Source organism: Rhinatrema bivittatum, chromosome 2 (genome assembly GCF_901001135.1).
Source record: "Rhinatrema bivittatum chromosome 2, aRhiBiv1.1, whole genome shotgun sequence".
In the NCBI taxonomy this organism is placed as follows: domain Eukaryota; kingdom Metazoa; phylum Chordata; class Amphibia; order Gymnophiona; family Rhinatrematidae; genus Rhinatrema; species Rhinatrema bivittatum.
This window is the reverse complement of record NC_042616.1, coordinates 675364062-675378275: the sequence shown is the minus strand read 5'-3', so window position 1 is coordinate 675378275 and position 14214 is coordinate 675364062.

Here is a 14214-nt window from a genome sequence, read left to right as displayed (position 1 = left end):
GGATAAACGTCAAAATCTTGTCCAAGGCCTTAAACAGCTAATCCACCAAAATACCACAAAAAGGTTTTTTTTAATCACAAGCTTCCAAACTATTTCATAAAACTTAAGATAAGAAACAGGTCTTTTATATGGGCCCTTAACTGAACCGAATCAGTCATCCGAGGAAACCGTAGTACAAATCATGGAGCTGGTCGAAAATAACACCTCTACCCCATAAAAAATAAAAATCAGAAGGCAAGGAAGCAGGTTGCCTAAAAGAAAAAAAAAACATTTTTAGGTCGCGGGAAGGTCCCGTCTGATAGAAAGACATAAAGCCAGTATTCGTATAGGAAAGGTCACCGCCTGCTGAAGTGCTCTAGACACGCAAAGTAGGAGCCTGTCACCAAGAAAAAGCAAATGAAACCTGAAGTGCCAATTCCTTAAAAATCTTTTGATTTCCAGCTTCTTTTTACTTTTGGAAGGACACATCAAAGCTGCTGGCTTCCTGAAAGCAGGAATCATTTTCTTTCCTGTGCATTTCGTAGTTCACGATTCGAGATTTAATCTAAATACCGCATCGCCACTGTCTGTCGATACAAAACATACTCATTTAGTCCGTGAGAAAATTCAACAGTGTATATATACTGTACCACTGTTTACAAGAAAATATCAGCAATTCCAACCAAACCTTGCAGGAAAGTCAGGATATATTATTGAAGAGAATGAAAAACAGTGTGACAGGAGAATGTTAAAGGTTTAATAAAATACAGAAGATAAGGCTGTGACAGGATTACATGCCGCTCATGTGTTTTTAATAATTATAATAAAACATTTTCAAAAAAGATTCGGACACTAAGAAACACATAGCAGGGGAAGAAAAACACTCGAGAGGGGAAAATATATGATTACAAAGCTGGATGGAAATCATTTCATTTAACGCTCCTTTTTTCCCCCTTCCTATTGGCAGGTTTCACTGAAACGTCAATAGTAAACACTGGCAAAACACAAGAGCAAATCGGTTAAATCATTCTTTTAGGTGATACTTTTCTTTATGTCTCACTTTCTCTTTTATCAAAGTATGCTTTCATTGTTACTGAATCATAGCCAACTGGACAAAAGGCAGGGCAGAATTGTGAAGGGGTGATCCCATACTTTCAGTCCTTCCTCCTGCGAATATTTAATGCCCCTCCTTACTCTTCTCTCTCTCTCCCTCTCCCCCTCTCTCTCTTCCTAAAAATAGTAGCTATCGGGGAAAAAAAAGATTCAACGGGTTGTTAAAGAGTTAGAAGAAAATCAGGAATAGGCAAGCATCTAGGAAAAATCGAAGAAGGTTAATACGGAGAGCCAGGTTGGCAGATGTGATAAGATCGGAGCGAAGAGAGGAGAGGAAAAGACAGCAGTCCGAGCTCCAGGGAGAAAGGAGGGGGAGTGGGGGGGCCTCACCGGCCGAAGGGGCCCCGGAGGCTTTAGCCACTTACTGCTAGGGAAGGATGGAGAAATGCAGGCAACGCCACCACAGGTTTCTGCCTCCCTATCTCTGCTACTGATTCTTCCTTCCATTTTCTCCTCCCTCTCTCACTCATGTTCGTTTTTGACAGCTTAGATTTTTTTCTTTCTTCCCTCTTTAATCTTTTTATTCATCTGTTACTCTCTCTCTCTCTCACTCACTCTCTCGTGCTAACCAAAAGACTCTTACATAAACTCTGATCTCTTCTGCTCTTGTCTCTCTGGACTGAAATCGAAAACTCTCTCGAAAGACAGCCTATCTGCCTTAAAACCACACGGAAAGTAAGGTTTAAGCCACCGAAAGCTTTTCACAGCAAGTGAACGGCTCTGCATTTCAAACTACAAAGGACTGATTCCCCCCCCCCCCCCCCCTCACTCCAGAGCTTTCTTCCTGGGGAGGATCGCTGCTTCTGGGGCCTTGGAATCGTTACTTTCAAGGAAGGTAGATAAACACCAAACAGGCTTAAATCATTTTATACAAGAATCTCTTTCAAGGGCAATTTTATTTCCGTAAATCTACCGCGAGGGTAAAGACCTTACATTATTTACAATTACACGATATTTTCATTTTTTTCCCCCTACAAATATAGTTCACTATTAAATATCACCCCCCCCCCCTCACCCTCAACACACACACACACACACACACACACACACACCTCACTCAGCCCAAGGGAAAGAGGATTCGTGTCCTTTCACTGTATTCCCTAAGTCTATAGATGATCTCAGTTTGAAACGAGGTATTACAAGATTTCAACGTTAGAGACCCTTTATCTGAGCAGCAGACACTTTCAGATCTCCAGCCCCCTCCTCCTTCGCGTTTTTTTGTTGTTGTCTCTTCTCCCGGGGGCTATTTGACAAAGGCAGTGTGTTAACTAACAATTTTAACTCAGCAACTTTTTTTCAAAACATACTTAAATCTGATAATCTGTACCATTTTTAGGGGATGGGTGGGAAGGAGACAGGAGGAGGGAGTTTGGGGTTAAGCTATAGTTGACACTAAAGTAAAATCCTACCGGCTGTATTTGTAAATGACACAGATCTACTTTTCTTTTGGAAATACACTTGGATTATGTTGCCAGTCCAAATAAACGTATATTATCCTACTATTTAACACAAAGTTTTGCCGCAAACAAGTAAAAGAAGCGTATTGATTAACATGTCTAACAAAATATGTATTATAATTCTACCTATTTCCTGTGAATGGAAACATAAACGATCCTTTAGGGAAGCATTTGGAAAAGATCTGCGGAGGTAAATGTCCCGATGAGCTATTTTGGGGGTTTGTTTTATTTGGAAACTTGAGGTTGCAGAAAAGCTTTCTTACAAAAAAAAAAAAAAAATCCTGTCTGTTGCCAGAATCTTTCCTTGGAAGCAGTGAGTCTTGATTTTCAAAAATCTTTCCTCCTGAATGTAGGAAAAAAATAAAATAGAATGGAAATACAAAGAAAAGAAAAAGAAAAGAAAAGGAAGAAAGCTAGGCAGGATTATTACGAGAAGGGAAAAGAGAAGAAAAAGCAGGAATGAAAAAGGAAGAATGGGGGAAAGAAAGAGAAAGAAAACGAGACATGATAAATCAAAAGAAAGAATGGCTGAGGAAAAATGGAAAAGAAATATGGAAAGGAAAGGAAGAAGCGAAAGAAGAAGGAAAGGCAGAAGCTGAGCGAGCCTTGCGCCCTCTGGGCTTTCAGAGGTCAGTGCTCTCTGTGACAGTCCTCTGACCTCCCTCCCCTCCCTGGCAGCGACCCCAGTGTTTATAAACAAAATCACTTGGCGGCAGTCCCAAACAAAATCAACTTCACAAACTTCCCAGTCACTTCGCGGAAGCTTTCTTACTGGGGGGAAACAACCCTCGAATGTATCAAAAAGAGCTAGGAAAAAGAAAACCACAAGCACAGGCTCAGTAGGGAAAACCAAGGGAAATTTCACCAAATGTTCCGGGAATCCTTTTCAATAAAGATCCCAAAAACCCAACAAGTCAGCGTTGAAATAGCTATAACAGTAAATAAAAAGCCAATCAAACGGTTCAGGCGGATGCACGGACTAGAAAGCTGAGATATTTAGACAGAAATCCATCATAAATGCAAATAAAACACAAAGCTTCGCGGTGCAGAGACCATGATCAAACTATTCCGACCGCAACAGTAATTAAAAGATGTTTTGGTTTTTTTTTTGCCAAAGATGCAAGTTAGGAAGATGAATATACCCATCGATTGACAGCCAAATAAAAACAATCCTTACAAGTGTTGTAATAAAGTCTAAAACAAATGGAAAGAAAGCACTGTTAAAAAATCCTAAAGCAAAGGAGCAGTACATCTGACTTACACAATTCATAATTAAAACCATCTTTAATTGCAAAGAGAGAGCCAGCAGAAATTAAATGAATCAATACTTTCATAACAAATGCAGCCTGTTAAGGTATAACAGTTATACTTAAGCTTTAATGTTTAACTTAAAATCCAGTTCAAGAATTGAGTCAGCAAGCTAATAATAATAATAATAACAATAAAAAATAACTAATAATTGTAAACTTTTCTTTCCAAATGCTGAAGATCAAAAAGCTTTTTGTGGGGAAAAACAGTTAAAAGAAATATACCTCAAGAGAAAAAAGATCATCTCCTTTTCTTCTTTGTCTATCAGTCTCCAGTTAAAGCATATGGAAAATGTTTTCAAAATGCCTAGATTTGGCACATTGTCATTGCAAAGAGAGGAGCGCAGTGATGCTGTTATAGAAAATGGGAAATAAATTCAGGATTGGGTGCTGCCTCCTTCAATGCGGATTTATCTAAGTTTAATTTAATATTCCGCAATCACTGTATGATCGCATATAATTCACCGAGATTTTTAAGGGCTTTGCCTAAATATGCTTGACCACAACACGGTGTCATTTAAATGCATCCAATTTTTGCTTTTATAAGTATTTTGTTGTTTGTTTTCCATTAGTAGCACTTTACATTGCAAATGTAAATACAAAAAAAGAAGATGAAATATTAGGTGTTAAGGGACTGCATGTGCCAGACAAGGACTACCTTTATAAAATTCAGCCTGCACGTAAAATCAAAAGGCACAAAATGGTTGTTTGTACAACACTAAACTTTAATCGATTTATTGGCATTCCGATCGATTAGATAAACGGAAATCTATAGCAAACATCAAACCATTTTAAATATTTATCTATCTCATTTATAAAAAAAACTTTTCAATAGAAAAAAATAATTATCAAACGACTAACAGGAAATTCTTCAAATATCAAATTACGATAATAAAATTATTTCCACATGGAAAGGGATAATGACAATGATGATAGTAATTATAATAATGAATAATTCAACAGCCCTTTTGACATCTTTAAGAGAACCTGGTTCAAAAGGCAGCTTTTGTAGAGAATGTTTTTGAAATCGTTTTTAAAAATGAAATTGGATTTTTTTCCTGCAAATCATTTTTTCAGTAAAAATGTTATTTCCTCTTAAGTCTGGTGCATATTTGTAAGACAAAATATGCACATTTCCCCCCTGAATATATATAATCTGCAAACAATAATATATTTTATCATTTATGTCAAACAGCACAATTTCTTTAGGGGAGAAGCTGCAATTCGTACTAATGCAGCCTTGAGAGCTTGTGGCATTCTGACTGCGTGAAGAGGAAGTGTTGCTGTAACGGGTATTATGTTTATTTGATAAAGAAAATCAATGAAAGTGGCTGTAAAGTAGTTAGTGAGGCGTGTGTTTGGGACTCGGGTTGAATAGTGACTCCAGCGGGCTGGTCGATGCTCTAAGAGCTCTGGAAATCTAACCTAACCCTCAGCCTGAACTGCTGCTCACTCACCACAGCACCTCCCCTCCTCCCTCTCTCTGCTTCTCTCCTTTTCATTCTCTCCATCTCTCCTCTCCATTTGCTCGCCCTCGGTCATTGCCTCTGTCGCTATCTCTCCTTTCTGTCTTCAGCTCCCCTTCCCTCTCTCCTTTGCCCTTTCTCATTCCATCCTTCTTGTCCTCTTCTGTCTTCTTAGGCGATAACCTTCATTCTCATCACGACTCACTGCTTGCCATACTCTTTATTCTTCCTTTCCCTCTTTCTTTCTTTCTTCCTCCAACTTTCTTTTCCTGTCATTTTGCCTCTTATGAAATGGTCATTATCTCCCTCCTCTTCTCTCTCTCTCTCTCTCTCTGTGTCACTGCTGTACCTGCTCTCCAGGGCTGCCATCCATCCTTCTACCACACTGTCTCTAACACTTTCTCGCCCCTGCCTTACATTATGCCTGCTCCCTCCCTCCCCTCCCCCCTCTGATTTCTTCATGGTTATCATCTTTGCTCACCTCTCAGCACTGTTTTCTTTCTGCCCTCACATTTTCAGGTTTTCTGCCCGTCCCTTTTAATTCTGGCTCCACTACCTTTTTCCCTAAATTCTCACCTTCTGGCATGCACTCATCCTGCTGTAGGTATATTAAAAATGGTCCACAGTTTTCTTCTTTCTCCCTGGGCACCAACATAAATACCAAAGACAAGGCGCCCAACCACACGAGAATACATTCTCACATGGGGTTAGAAATTAAAGTGACCAGTGAATTGCACTTTGCTTTTTATAGGAGACTTGGCAGAGGCTTTGAGTCCTCTTCATGTTCACTTCTATTTGTTGCCTTCAAGATTTTCCTCATGAATTGTTCTGAACATTTTCTAGTTTAAAATGATTTTGTCGGTTTTAAAAAGTCAAGTCATTTCCGTGAGTTCTCCCACACTTAATCATCACCCAGATTTTGTTGTTGCTTTTTTTTTTTTTTTTAAGCAGGTTTAATCCTCCTGCTTTGGGAATGGGTCCTTTTATCGCAGTGGCCTCAATGGGGCAGAGAGACCGGAGCGTTCAGCTCCCACTACAGGTTCTCAGTCTCAGCCAAAGGCCAGGAACCGACCCTGTGCTTGATCTTAGTCAACAAGAGGCCGAGAAGCGATCCAATTGATTGCCAGGGACATGACAACTTAAAAAAGGGTGGAGGAGAGAGCTGGCGGACATGGCTGCAGGGCCGTTTCTGCCTCACAAGGATCCCGGACTATGGCTCCCAGGACTTGAGCGCGTACTCTCCCTTGAAAGTAACCGAGCTTGACATTTCTGCTTTCCTTTATCTTCATCTACCTATTTACCTTCTCATCTCCACCGCCTTCTTTTCTCTTGGAAGAAGCTTGAGCCGGGTGTAAAGCACCCCGGGGCAATAACCGCCCGTTTTTCTCTGCTGCCCCTCGTAAAAGCCGCAGGCCTGCAAGCCATTGGCCAACTGCCCACCGAGGCGGGAAAATCACCGCTGTGCCTGCAAGTCCTAAGCCAATCAGCTGCCGAGACGCGGCTGAGCGCGTGGGCAGGCGCTGCCCGTTGACCTCGCGCCCGCCCTGCCGAGCCCGGACCCTTCTTTTCCGTGCTGAAAGGCGAGCGGGCTGCGGCCAAGCGATCTGATTTAAGTGGTTTGACCTGCAACACTACCTGTGAGGACTTTGTGAGGTTTTTTTTGGGAGGCAGCAACAGGAGAAGCACAATCTTTTTTTCAGACTTGCACTGTACACCCCTGCCAGTGTCCTGCAAACAAAATCCGACTCCTCTAATTTAGCTTAAACTTTTCCTTGTGGTAAAAAAGTTACTGCTTCCTCGATTAAGTGCTTATAAAAGTACCATGAAAGTTCTGAGAAGGACATATATTTTCGGCTTGCCATGATTACATTTTATTTATTTAAATAGCCTGCAATGACACCCTGTTATTGTAAACCCTGGCTTGGACACTTTTGATCTTGTGATAAAGACTCATAAAGTCTGGCAATTAAATACTGAGAGAAAAGAAAGATTTGCAGCCCTGGTGCTTGTGTTGTCTCCAATCTGTAACAGACGCTTGCCTACTTGAGTTGAAATATGTGCCACACTGCTACTTTGGGCAAATACCAATTTAGCCACTAATATACCCATACAGTACTTCTAGCAAAATCAGGCAAACTCTTTTTGTGGCCTAGGCTAGGTGCTTGAATTCTATTAATGTTAAGCCATCATACATAATTAATAAAATTGTATATCACCTGCTATTGTGCCTATGCCCAAATTTTTCAGACACTGCTGACTTTCAAATTATTTGAAAAAGAAATAGGCCTGCTACATTTCAATTACATTCTGATGTATGTCACTTCTTCATGCAGTCCACTCAGAAAACTCTTTTAGTGTGAACTATGCATTTTCTTAAAAATAGTAAATGTGTTGCACACTCAGGCTTAATGCCCTTACTATGCAGATGGCCACACCAAGAAATGATGTAATTCTTGAATACAGAATATAAATCTATTAGACTCACAGGTGACAGACTGAATAAGCTTAAATTTGAAACTTTGTGAGTAGTGTCAATATTCAACCTTTTGTTCTGTTAATTTATAGCAATTTTTGCTCTATTTTTATCACTGTTTTATCTGATAAACTAAAATCCCATTGACTAGTGAAAATTATAATATCACTGCAAACATTCACTAGTGCATTTCTTTCTAAATTTAAGCAGTAATAATAATTATATTTTACTAATGGGACTCCTCTACCAGGACTAAATGAGATTCACATAAATCCCCTACCTTTTTAATCATACTTGGTGGGACAGAGGTTGAAAAGGGTGAGGACTTCTGCAAATTTTGTTTAGTCCCAGTATATGAGTAAAATATTATTGTTTTAAGCCATTTTATAGAAATTGCACCGCCTGACTGCCCCCTTCTACCCATCTCACATCATGGAGAGTGCATCTACCCACATCGCCACCCCACCACGTACGCGCAACAACACTCTATCGAAATTCAAATTCCCTGTCTTGTAACAAAGAGTTTCACTTTTAGGACAGTTACCATTTTACCTAATAATTCTTTCACAGCCGGCCTGCATTTGAGAGCTGGATATGGGAACTGCATGGTATGAGACGTGAAATATTGGAACAGTAAGAAAAGGCTGAAACCTGATGACTGCTCACAAGTTAGAAACATGCTAGATCAACCATTTTTTTTTCTGTGTACTTTTGAACCAAGAAACTAATATATTTGACATTTTCCTTTATTTACAGGGCCAGTTTCCCCAAACTCCTTAATTGGATGGTGTTGTTTTCTTTCTTTATAATGGAGCATACATCCCTGAAGATAATAGACTCAAATAAAGTCAAACATTTATAATAAGTAAAAGTGCTACTAAGCCAAAGAGCTGTCAAATAACAGCTAAGATCTGAAAATTTAAACCAGATTCAGATCGAGTGTGTTTTTCAAATATAGCAGCAGTTCAAAATCTCCCACTGCTAGCTCTGTCAGTAACCTCTCAAGTGTTCCTCCTCACTTCCTCGGTAACTCCAAAGTGGCACAGTACAAGAATGTCATTTCTTTATCTTATGTAGGGTTTAAAAATGATTGCCACTTAAAATAATAAAGCAGAAATGTTATGCCAAGGAAATTCAGTGCACATAGTCTAACAGGTGAAAAACAGTCCACTACTGCTTTGTTTAAGAGTGTGCTGAATTATTCTTCCTTTTTTTTTGATAGATTAGCATTTGTTGGTTTAAAAGAAGGAATATAAAGTCTCTTCACCTCTAATGGTAAAATAAACCTTTATGATATGAGCTTGTTAGTAAGTTACCTAATAAAATACATATGAGAAAAATCAGAAAGTACCTTTCAAAACAAAGTTTCCAAGCCCTCCAATCACATCTTCTGCACTACATCTACAGTCACTGAACATTAGTAATGATTAGATATGAGGTAAACTAATGAAAACACAGGCTGTATAAAACTGAGTTACCATTTAAGTCAAAGAGCTGAATTGTTTACAGAAATGTGTATTAAATGACATTTTCTTATCGGCACACTATATTGTATATTCTTTGCATAGTGTCAATTATTCAGTTTTATACTAACTTCCTCTGTTAAAAAGTGGTGGTTAGAGATAGGTTTTCAATAAAAGAAAAATATATCCTATTATTTATATCATGATCTTGAGCAGTTATTTTTAAATGTGTACCATATATTAACAAACTGTTTTAAACATATAAATGTACTTGAGAAGCAAATTGATGATAAGATAGAAACAAATGGTTTCTCAGTTAAAAAAAATGTCTTTGTTAAAAAGTGCATACAGTTAAGCAAAAATATTATAATTAAACACCCAACTTTCTCCATGGAAATAGCTTCATGAAAGCAAAAAGTTTATATTCCAACATTTAGAATGTGCAGCTTAGCTCATTGTTTCATTGGATTTCAAATGTCTAGGGAAAGCAATGAATTCAGAAAACATGTGTTTCATTGTTTAATACTCTGTCACTAATTGCTTTAAATAGTTGTCCCACAAGATTATCTTAAGAAAATTAGGCAGAATTAAATGCTTGAAAATCTATATCAGTACCTTAATTAGTCAATGGCCTGCATATCTATCTATCTATCTATCTATCTATCTATCTATCTATCTATCTATCTATCTGTCTTTCTAAGATGAATGTAAAAGTGGTTGATTATTATATTTGCATGTAATAACTAATTGATCAGAATCATTCACTTCTGATTCTCATCTAGATTCTAAATACAACAGCATCTGAAATACATGAACATTTGCTGTTCAACAACTTTGAACAAATTAAAAGTGCTGGTAGCACCAATGTTGGAATTCTGTTATACGTACATAGTGTGCTATAGACATTTTGGTAGATAGTATCTGTATTTGGCACTCTCAATAGTGCATCCACTTTCACCTTGTGCTACTTTTCTTCATTTTAGGCTCATCAGCATATACTACATAAAATAGTTTACTCTGACCATTATTAACTCAGATTCATAGAGAAATAGTGGCAATGAATATATTCCTGAGATATTCTATTAAAAATTAAAATTTGAAAATGGAAGAATCTTGCTTAAAAGCAGATTCCCTTTGGATTGCTGACAAGTTTGTTTGTGCAAAAGGCTCTTTCAGTTATTAAAGCTGAACCACAAACACTGAAAACGTATGCAGAGCATTACTGCATATCCTTATATAATTGTGTGTGTAGCCAAATGGTATAGATATTATGACTGTATGGCTACATGTCTATGCACATCCTTATAGCATGATTATGACCTTCACGTATTCACTTTTAAACAAATGCAAAGATGCTTTACTACTAGAACATAATGTATCACTACTTTGTTGAAGTGTAAAATTAGGGTTTCTAGTTGATCTGCTGTAGGATAGATACTGTGTTTCCAGAGTTCATTCATGACCTTACCTGAGCAAGTACTTTAACTTAAAGTATGAGATGCACCTAGAGGGGGTAATACATTGAGTTTAATAGGAAGACAGTTAATAACCTTTTTTCATGCTCATGCACTATCAATCATGGCTGTCACCAGTCTGCTGAATCAAAGCAAAAGTGTTCTTCACAGATGACTGATTAGAAACGCAAAATCACAAGATTCATCTTCATGGTCACTTTTATTATAGTCATTTTTAAACTGACAGCAACCTGCTCAGTTTCAGCAGACTGGGCATCACAAATAGTGTCACTCAGTTCAGCTAAGCATGAGAAGATGCTGGTTGCATTATACTTAAAAATAATTAGGCCCAAAACCTTTTGTGGCATCAAGAAAAAATATTCTTGGCTCCATCTTACTGTCAATTCCAGCAGTCTACATTTTTATGGAGTGGTGCAGTTAAAAATTACAATTACCATTGTTTTTTTAGTTGAGACAGTAGCTTTCAATGATCAGGCCACACTATTATCAAATTTAATGTCCACCCATAGCTTAATAAATAATTAACTACTTATAAATCTACTAAAATCTACTTTGAAACAGATTTCACACACTGGGGCTTATTTATTAAAGTTTTGCAGTAGTTTTGCTCTGGTGAAAAAAACTGCTAGATCTATAAAAAAATTATCCTATTATTTTCAGTGAGCAAAACATTGGTGCAAAACGTTAATAAATGAACCCTATTATCTGGTTCATGAAATATTTATGTCAGTTTTAGACCTCTTAATGGATTCGTTATATGAAATTTCTTCTTCTCTTTCCAGGATTGTGACTTGTGCACTAATCCAAAATATTAGTAACTAAAAAAATCAGTTTTATTGCACAGTTTTAAAACCTGAGTGACCTAAACTCTGGAGGAAACTCTTGGACACATACTCTCTTTGTGTGTGTGTGTGTGTGTGTGTGTGTGTGTACATATATACATAGATACTTTTTCTTTTGGTTTTGCCCATTAGGTTATAGTGTTACCATAGAATCTCACAAATATATAGCAAAATTTAATGCAAGCAATATGTTTTAAAGAATTAAACATTATGGAACTAAGTTTAGTTAAAACACTCACTTGCTATTGCACTGTTTATAATTTGGTGCCACATACATGTAAAATTAGTTCCACAGATATATTACCATAAAAATCAAATTGCTTTCATCAAAGAATCACAAACTTAAAACCTATGCGTGGCGTGCTCTATCTCTCTCTTTCCCCCTCTTTATATCTATCTATCGACCTCTCTCTCTCTCCCCCTCCCTCTCTCTATGTAAACTTGAAACAAAGAAAGCCAGAATGAGAAGTGTGATTCACTCATGTGAAAACAAAATGTTATCCTCACAGAAATCTAAGGAGACAATATGGAAGAAAGTTAAGCCATAAAAATTTGATTTATGTTGGTCGACTTTTATTTTATCCAAAAATATTTATTTATAAATTGATGAAAACCTTGTAGTTGTTTGAATTCAATACCCCTTTTCTTCTGCTTCTGACAGAGTGTCTTCTAAAGATATTCTATAAAACAATTGTTATTTAGCACAGGAACTCAAAGACTATATAGCACTAAGGGAGAATGGGCAGGACTATAGGCAGGACCATGATTAATTTTCTGCGCACTAATTACTTCTATCAATATTACTAATACTATGCACAATAGAAACTTTCTGTTAAATGGCTCCACTAACTTCAAACATAACTAACTTCAACAATAACCCCCAAACACCTTCACACACTAGCAGAGCTGTGATATATTTGGATTTTTTCATATGCAAATAACAAAATTTGTTTCTTAATATACTCTGAAAATGTCATTATTTTACTATCTTAAGATATAACAGACATGCTATTACTGTCATCTTAACAGTTTTACTGTACTTAATGTATTGCAAACTAGTAAATAATCCATGAAGACCAAATTATAAAGACAAAAATGAATCAAAATACTATTTAGGTGATTGTATATCAGGTTCAAATGAGGGGATTTTATTTATTTATTTGTTTGCTGTAGATTTCAGTTCAGTTCTTACTTTAGTTATGTAATTAGCATTTTATAGAGATTTTACAAAATCAGTTGGAGAAATTTTAAAATGTGTTTTTTAAATTTTACTTAGAAAAAAATTGATGTGCTAATGCTGACTGATATCTGTCAGAAAATCATCTGAGATTACATATGTCTGAGATTAAGGGCCTGATAAACTAAGCTTTTTACATTTTATTTTTTTTACCATACACCTAACATGGGAATAAAGCTTTAGCAAATCAGGGCCTAAATGTGTACACTTAACACAAAATTGCTGATCATACTGGGATGCACATTTAATTCACAGATATTCTTAAATAAGGATAATTTACCACTATTTAATTGAAACTACAAATCATATTTCATTTTCAAAACATGCATAGTTTAGAAGTAGTCATTTTAAAAGATGTTTTATCAGTACAAATGTATAGTAACAGAAAAATAATGTAAGTAGATTTCATTGCAATTACTGTTTTCTGAAAAAAAAGAGAATGATTAAACTAAAAAAACAACTTAGATGACTAGCAATAAATTTATAAGCCTCCCTCACCTTCTTTCCCAAAAGGCACAATCATTACACATGATAAACACATAGTCTCGCATGGTTCTTTCTGCAATGGTGTTGTAATTCTAGACTGTAAACACCAGGATCCAGTATATTTAAACTGCATCCATATCATATTTGGTAATTATGGAACAATCAGCCAGTACTAAGCATATTTCTATATTTTTTTCTTTATAAAATGAAAACAGACCAAGCCCATTTTGGTAATAAATGCTTTAATTATTTCAGCGACTTCAAAAAAATACTATAATTTTTTAAGTAAGTTGAGTACACTTCCTCAAAATAAGCATATAAAACTTTGTTTTGAAGGTTGGATTTGGATTACTTACCATTAAAGCCAACATGTTTGATGAATCTTTTAAGGATTGTTTTTTCTTTAATTAAGAATTCATATATTGCCCACTTCAGTGCTAAGAAAGTAAGGTATGCTGTTTGATTCTAATCTGTAAATCAAAAAGGATTAGATGCTGCACTGCAGAATTCTTTAGGTAAAATTCACAATACTAGTTTCTCTTCTGAGATATAAAACATGCTGCAGAAAGCTAAACTTGAAGGATACAATTTGCAATACTGTTCATGATAAGCTTAGAATTGCAACCAATTAATGCATAAAGTATAAATGTATACAGTATACAATGGCTGGAAAACATACTTTAAACAAATTTAAAAAGCAAATAGATAAAATGAAGAAATAATGTTCGATGGATTTCTATTCCTGCTTGAATTTATTACAAACAGAAATTTAAATCTGCTGAAAGTAATCCTTTCCTCCCAAACCCCCCACCATCAACAAACACATTGGAGCAGACACAATACAAACGCTAGGAATTCCCATACCACACCTGTCTTTGTGCTGCCTGAATGTGCAGTTATTTCTGTCCTCATTGCA